Here is a 7,998-nt window from a genome sequence, read left to right on the forward strand (position 1 = left end):
ATGTTGACATAAATCATCATTATAATGACTACATTTTGCTCTTTAATATTTGAAACTGACAGGTTCAAACTAACAGGGTTTGTGTTTTAGCATAGAATTAGCAAATACTCAAAGATTGGTTATCTAGCATCCAGCAATCTTGTGTGCCTTGTGGAATATTTAATACAGTGATGCCTCGAGATACGAGTGCTATACGAATTTTTTGAGATACGACCAAATTTTTGGCTTGAGATACGAGCAAATTTTTGAGATACGAGCAACAACCACGTGTGCTCTGATCCGTTTTAATCGTTGGATCCGTTAAAAAAATTTAACTTGTGCGACTACACAGCATGGGGGGCACGGTGGTTTAGTGGTTAGCACGTTCGCCTCACACCTCCAGGGTCGGGGTTCGATACCCGCCTCCACCTTGTGTGTGTGGAGTTTGCATGTTCTCCCCGTGCCTCGGGGGTTTCCTCCGGGTACTCCGGTTTCCTCCCCCGGTCCAAAGACATGCATGGTAGGTTGATTGGCATCTCTGGAAAATTGTCCCTAGTGTGTGATTGTGTGAGTGAATGAGAGAGTGTGTGTGCCCTGCGATGGGTTGGCACTCCGTCCAGGGTGTATCCTGCCTTGATGCCCGATGACGCCTGAGATAGGCACAGGCTCCCCGTGACCCGAGGTAGTTCGGATAAGCGGTAGAAGATGAATGAATGAATGAAACTACACAGCATCTGATATGCCGACCGGACAGGTTTTTATTAAAACTACCGGCAGATGTTAGTGAGGGAAGAGTGACAAAAAAGGCAAAAACAAGTGAAGAGAAAAGCGATGAAGAAAATTAAGCAAAATTAATGTAAAGAAAACAGAAATTGTAGCAATTAAGTTCAGTTACTGTAAGTTAAGAGAATTTCAGTTCTGTCAGGACCACTTTGTCAAATGAGAATTTATTAGATGATATTGTAACGGCCACTTTAATATTGTGATATTTTGTGTTACTGTGCCTTTATGAGAGTTCTGTTGACGAGTGCGCTTGGACTGGTGGATGCGCATGTGCCAGGGGGGAACTAGAGCGAAGCGGAGGTGTACAGACACGTTTTGTTATGCAGCATTCCAATTTGAACTCTCGTTTGTTTTTCTTTTCTTTTGTGACGGGAACTGAGTGTTTTTGTTAACTTCTATCACTATAAAGGCTTTTCGGGATAACCTGTCGTTTGCCCCGAGTGTTTATTCCTTTTTTGCCACCTTGTTTTTCTCCGGGTAAACTTTTACACTCCGTCCACGTTACAAATTGGCGCCCGAAAGACTGAATCTTTAAAATTTCCTTGTTGGACTTATTGCTGGTTCCTGCCGATTGTCGTCTACTACCACCTGAATGGATATTGGCGTTTGTTTCGAAGCCCCTTGTCGATGTGTCGCTGTTCCACTTGTTGACATTCATTACCAATTGAACTGTGTGGTGCTGGGCCTGGACGTGCCCGGATACGTATATATCGGCGAGGAGCGTATTTTTGTTACACCCTGAAGTGTGAGTGAACATAACTCGTGGATTGTTTCTGTTTTTCACCAACTTTTTTTTTTTTTTCCTAACTCAAATTCAGACTGTGCATTTCCTTATTCCGAAGTACACGTGTGGACTGTCGCTCTGGTTACTCGGACACGGGGGGAACTATGCAGTGGGTGATATATTAGAACTGTTTGTTTGGACTTTATTATGTACTATCACTTGCCGAATTAAGCAACGCTGTGTTATACTGTGGGGTGAATTTTTCTGTCTGGTGCATCAAGTGAACATGTTTATGCTGTTTGTATTTCAGTGTTCCTGAACTGTATTATTGTCTGAATAGTCTGTATTTTTTTATTTATTTCTTTTTTCTTTTTCTTCCTTCTTTTTCTCTTTTCCCCCCCATTCCATTTAAGTCCAGTTAAAGGTTACTTGTGCTTGTGTACAATATGGCTTCTCACCCTGACCTTGAGATTGATTTAGATGACAGGTCTGCAGTCAAGGACTCTCTCTCGCAACAGGTGGGGGCACGGCCACATGTTGCCGACTTGAAGACTGGAGTGCGACAGTTACGGGCTGAGGTGATGGTCCTACGGCGGTGTGTCCGTGACTCGATTGACCTGCAGAAAGGCATGTTGGAGTGCATAGAGGGGAATGTGAGTACCACGCCGGTCGGACCGCGTCACACTCCATTGGCCAGTTCGACCCCTTACGGTATGGCAAGCGGTCAGCCAACGGCTGAAAGGTTAGTGCCATCGAATGCCTATTATGAAGAAACGGCAGCTGTTACGAGACCATACACTGTCAGTCTGAATAGTACAGTTAATGCTCTTTCCTCATTGTTGTTACACTCACGACTTGAACCACCTGTCTTTGCTGCTGATGGCTCCCTGTGTCCTGAGGAATGGCTTCAGTCAGTTAACAGTTACAGAACCTCTCTGGACCTCACTGATGCACAAATGCTTCTTGAGCTTCCACGTTTCCTGTCTAAGGAGCCAAGGAAGTGGTTCTCTGTACTTCGTACTCAGGTAACCTCTTGGGCTCAGTTCTGTGAGTTCTTCAACATTGTCTACTTACCTTCAGACAGTCAAGAACGTATCCTGAGGGGCATCTTAGACCGTAGGCAAATGCCAGAAGAGCCCCTACCTACCTTTGTCGCTCACATGCTAGGCGAGTTCCGTAAACTGAAAACCCCTCCACCTCAGCAGGAGCAAATTGATGTGATTCGGAAACATGCGCTGGAAAAATACAGACTCGCGCTATATGGCACACCCATGCCGTCTGCCATGGACCTTCTTTTACGAGCTCATGGTTCTTGGTCCGAGTGTTGGTTGTTTGACTAAGACACAACCTAGAAGTGCGCCAGTTAAAGATGTCCATTGTTTTACATGCTCTTTGCCGGGTTCTACTACACGTACTTGCCCAATCTGTTCCACGCGAGGGACACGGCGTTCGCCTCCCAGAGGACGGCGAAGCACAACAGGGGAAGAAATCACAACGTCTGATGTAAATACGCCTCGCTCACGTACTACGTCCATAAGAGACCAGGTGCTAGGTCATGTTGAGGATGTGTCTTCTACGTCACACTGGAACACTCCTTTCAGGGAGAGAGTAAATCTTTATGGGCATGCTTTTGAGGCCACTCTTGACACCGGTGCATCCTTGTCCGCAGTACGATTGGCTGTGGTTTCGAATTTACCTGGGGGGTTTGCACGCATGAAACCTTGGTCTTCACCCCCTGTTCAGCTTGCAGATGGTGCACCTTGCTGCCCACTTGGTTTAATCTGGCTGTCGCTGGGTTTCATGGGTCAGCGCTTCTATCAACGTTTTGTTGTTTTTGAAAATCTTTCCTCTCCGGTTGTCCTGGGGATGGACTTCTTGATGAGATCCTCTGTTACTCTTCATGTTCCCTCCAGGACTGTAGTCCTGGGTGATGTTTTACCACATTCAGAGGAGATAGAGGGTATAAACTTGTTGGAAATCTCAAATATTTCATGCTTGGAAATTGATTCTTCCCTTTTGTCTGACAAAGTTAACGAGGCTGCAATTGACATGGATCAGAAATGCATGCTTACTGAACTGCTGGAGTCTTTTGGAGTGTTGTTCGATGGTCATCTGGGTCACACGTCTCTTGTTGTACATGAGATTGATGCTGGAAACGCTAAGCCAGTTCACCTTGCCCCTTACCGTACTTCTCCTGCTAAAAGGGAGCTCATTGAGTCTCAAATCAAAGATATGCTGAGGGAAGGAATTATCGAACCTGCTTCGGGTCCTTGGGCCGCCCCGGTCGTAATTGTTCCTAAACCGTCTGGAGAACCCAGGTTTTGTGTTGACTATCGGGCACTTAATAAGCTCACGGTTAAAGACTCGTACCCTCTTCCGAGGATCGATGAATCACTCGACTTTTTGGCAAGGGGCGGTTTCATCTCACAATTGACTTAGCCAGGGGCTACTGGCAAGTGGCAATGTCAGAGAACTCTAAGCCTATGACTGCGTTCATCTCTCACTGTGGGTTATACCAGTTCCGTGTCTTGCCGTTTGGATTGTGTAATGCTCCGGCCACATTCCAGAGGCTGATGAACTCTGTCCTTGCTGGGCTCATTTATAAGTCTTGTGCCGTCTACCTAGACGATATTGTCGTGGCATCACCCACTTTTGACTAGCACATCATTTGACCTGAAGGACGTACTTACAAGGCTGGAAACCGCAGGCCTGTCGGTTAAGCTTGCAAAGTGCCAATTCTGCAGAAGCGAGCTCACCTTTCTTGGCTACAATGTTACGGCAGGGGGCATCCGACCATGTGTGGAAAAAGTTAGAGCGGTGACTGAGTTCAGACCACCCACTTGTGCCAAACAGGTCAGACAATTTTTGGGTCTTACAGGTTACTACAGACGCTTTATTCATGAGTATACTCGTCACGCAGAACCACTCTTTGCTCTTACCAGGACAGATGTTCCCTTCGTTTGGTCCAGTGAATGTCAGGCAGCTATGGACTTCCTAAAAGCTAAGCTGACCTCTACGCCTATCCTGGTGTTTCCCAACTTTTCGCTCCCTTTCTTTGTCCATACTGATGCGTGTGATGTGGGACTTGGGGCTGCTCTCATGCAAAGAGACGACAGGGGCAGAGATGTTGTAGTGGCTTATGCAAGTCGCACCCTCAATGATCATGATACAGGAAAGCTACTGAGGATGTTGGAAGGCCAGGTGGAGAACACGGGGGGGAGAGCTGTCTCAGTTTGAAATCCAGGACGGACTTTTGTACTTTGTGGATAGCAAGGCGTCCTGCAACCTCCACCCTATGAAGCGACTCAAATTGTATGCGCCTACGGCCATGCAGAGGAGTTTGCTGGAATACTATCATGACCACCCGTTGGCGCGACACTTAGGAATTGAGCAAAATGCTTGCTAGGCTGAAACTTCGGTTCTATTGGCCAGGCCTATCGTCCGATGCTAAGCAGTATGTCGCCTCCTGCCCAACATGCCAGTTTACGAAGCCTAGCCAGAAAAAGCCTGCTGGTCTTATGATCCCCATCCGCCCTCAGAGGCCCTGGGAATATACGGGTGTGGACTTTGTGGGGCCCTTGCCACGTACTCCTGGTGGCAATGCGTACATTCTGGTCTTTGTGGACTATTTTTCTAAGTGGGTGGAGATTAGCGAGGTGACAGAAGCCACTGCCCGGGTTGCAGCCAGCAAGCTTTTGTGCGATGTCTTTGCACGTCACGGTGCCCCCACTTACCTGATCTCAGACAGGGGGTCTCCTTTTGTCAGCGAGCTCTCTCCTAGCTAACTTCTCTGCTAAGCTGGCTCCTTTATATTCGGGCCCTTACCGCGTCACACACAAACTGTCGGATGTGAATTACCGACTCGTTGATGCGGATTCAGGGTTAGATGCAGGGGTCTTTCATGTGGTTAACCTACTGCCTTTTCGTACCTGGACCTCACCCGAGGCTGTGGCCGCCGATGACTCGGATGATGTCTTATTTGGCCGTTCATTGTTTACGGATGAGCATGAGGATGTGTCTGTGCCTGATCTCCGGTGTGAGGCCAGCTGTGGTCAACCACTGGGTTCTGATGGCCTTGTTCTTGCTGACCGTGTTGATGATGTGGATCTCTTGCCTAACCAACAGCTGGACAACGTTGAACGACCAGTTGTGTCGCCTGTGGGGGGGTGGGGGGATAGTCCGATCCGTCCTCACTATACTTTGAGACCTTGGCGTGTGCCGAGGATCACCTCTGATTGGTCTTCTAACAGTTGGACGAATGTTTATCACACTAATAGAATGGATCTGTGAAGGTGTTTATTCTGACGCCCTGTGTTTGTATGTGTTTTGAATCGGGGTATGTTTACGGTATATGTTATGTTCCATGGCTCGAATGTTTCACCAATGTTACATTGTTTACGGTCCTATGTTCTGTTTATGGTTGATTCCCTACAAAAATTTTTTTTCTTCTTTCTTTTGTTTTTCTCCATACACGTGTAGTGTTTTGCTACAACGTATGTATTTCTATGGGTCTGTTCACATTGCCTTGTGTGTCTGTGTGTGCCTTACGGTGACATGCCCTGTGGTATTGCGTGTTTTGAATGACCATGTATGTGGTTGTTTAAATACTGTTCTCTGTTGTGTACGGCTGAGGGCAGCCTTAAAGTGCCCGGGGGAATCTGTAACGGCCACTTTAATATTGTGATATTTTGTGTTACTGTGCCTTTATGAGAGTTCTGTTGACGAGTGCGCTTGGACTGGTGGATGCGCATGTGCCATTGGGGAGCTAGAGTGAAGCGGAGGTGTACAGACACGTTTTGTTATGCAGCATTCCAATTTGAACTCTCGTTTGTTTTTCTTTTCTTTTGTGACGGGAACTGAGTGTTTTTGTTAACTTCTATCACTATAAAGGCTTTTCGGGATAACCTGTCGTTTGTCCCGAGTGCTTATTCCTTTTTTTTGCCACCTTGTTTTTCTCCGGGTAAACTTTTACACTCCGTCCACGTTACAATATGCACACAGTTAGTGTTGGCGGTATGGTTCTGTTCTGGGCAAAAATCCACTCGCCCGTCCGTGCGCATGCATGGACAGAGCGGGGAGAGCAGCGAAAATAGAATAAACCCCCCGTATAACAGAACCACTAATCATGCATAGTATTAGATATGCTCGCTTATGCGTTTTTGGAAAGTAATAAATGAATGAATTGATAAATAAATAAGTAAATAATTAGAGAGAGGGAGAGAGAGAAAAATATGTGGAGATTTATGACGTAAACTGGTACAACGAACACAGGTTCCGGCATGGTGGGTCGGGTTTGGAGGAGGGAGTTTAGATCGCAGCAGCAGCGACGCGCTAGAAAGCGGCTCAATGAATGGGAATTTAAATGTTCGGGTAATATGGATGTCGTAACCGGATTGGTGCGCGTCGTGGACAGCTGATTAACAGCTGATGCACACTTGACGACGTGGCCTGCCAGAACTAACGCGATGCTTGATTTAATTTCGTTAATTTTAGTGAAGTTTAGTTAAGTTCCATTTAAGTGTAAAGTAGCATTAAGAGTGTACAGTAGCGAGTAAGTGAACGAAAGCGAAAGTGTACGTACGAGACAAAATTCCTCCTGTTTACTCCTCCCTCAACCTCCGTGCGCATCTTCCGTAAAGTAAAACCAGTTTATTTTTTAACATCTTTTACTACTGTATGTTTTTATACAATATTGGTCATTTATAAATACAGGTACTGTACATTTTTCATATTCAAAACACATAAACAAAACAACTGGAGTGGAATTTTGCGAGCTGGAACGGATTAATGGGATTTCAGTTCATTTAAACGGGAAAATTGTTATGAGCAATTTGAGATACGAGCAATACGAGCAATTTGAGATACGAGCAAAGTCACGGAATGAATTAAACTCATCTCGAGGCATCACTGTATATTTAACAGGGTTGACTGTCTTGTGGGAAACAAAAATGTTCATTATTTATAACTTATAATGGATGACGTTTGAAGGACGTTTGAAGCATGAGATAATAAATAGATTTACTCATTAATGTGCAATTAAGGTTTTGTCAGTATCTGCATGATTATATTTCAAGATAAAGTGTAGTTACATTGGGCTGGGTTTGGCAAATCGGGAGCCGTGCCTTGAGGAGGGTACTGTCATGGACACTGACTATTCCCTGCCTGAACACCAGGGGGACCCATCTCTGCACAACTGGTCCTTGTGTTTCAATAATTGCCTTCCCTTTTTATACCAGTTGTATTGTGTGTGTTGTTTGCTGAGAGCTTGTACTTTGTGTGTTGTTGTGACCTTGTTTCTGTTTTATCTCAGCTGCTTTGTTCTTGCCTAGTGTTTCTAGCTTTTTATTATTTTCCCCTAATTTTTCCCTTTTATGTTATCTGGATCTGGGTCTGGATTTGATCAGAATAGACATCTTTTTACCCTTACGCAATTGCTGTTTTTGCACACCACATTGCTGTTTTTCACAGTAAATTTCCAATACCTCATGAAAGTTGCACATGTTGCACTTTAT

The 7,998-nt window shown here is 45.5% G+C and overlaps 1 protein-coding gene across 3 annotated transcripts in view; it reads left to right on the forward strand.

Moving 5' to 3' along the window:
- Positions 1–1,058: 1,058 nt before the first annotated feature.
- Positions 1,059–7,998, forward strand: part of LOC132864149 (deleted in malignant brain tumors 1 protein-like) — a 20,646-nt gene continuing 13,706 nt past the window's right edge. For 2 of the 3 annotated variants that reach the window (XM_060897414.1, XM_060897416.1), the window contains exon 1: positions 1,601–2,228. The gene's annotated coding sequence lies outside the window, so the exon portion shown is untranslated. Of the gene's footprint in view, positions 1,508–1,600; positions 2,229–7,998 lie in introns of those variants that run through there. The other variant, XM_060897415.1, reaches the window with a different exon arrangement.

The sequence above is a fragment of the Tachysurus vachellii genome, chromosome 21 (genome assembly GCF_030014155.1).
Source record: "Tachysurus vachellii isolate PV-2020 chromosome 21, HZAU_Pvac_v1, whole genome shotgun sequence".
Lineage (NCBI taxonomy): Eukaryota > Metazoa > Chordata > Actinopteri > Siluriformes > Bagridae > Tachysurus > Tachysurus vachellii.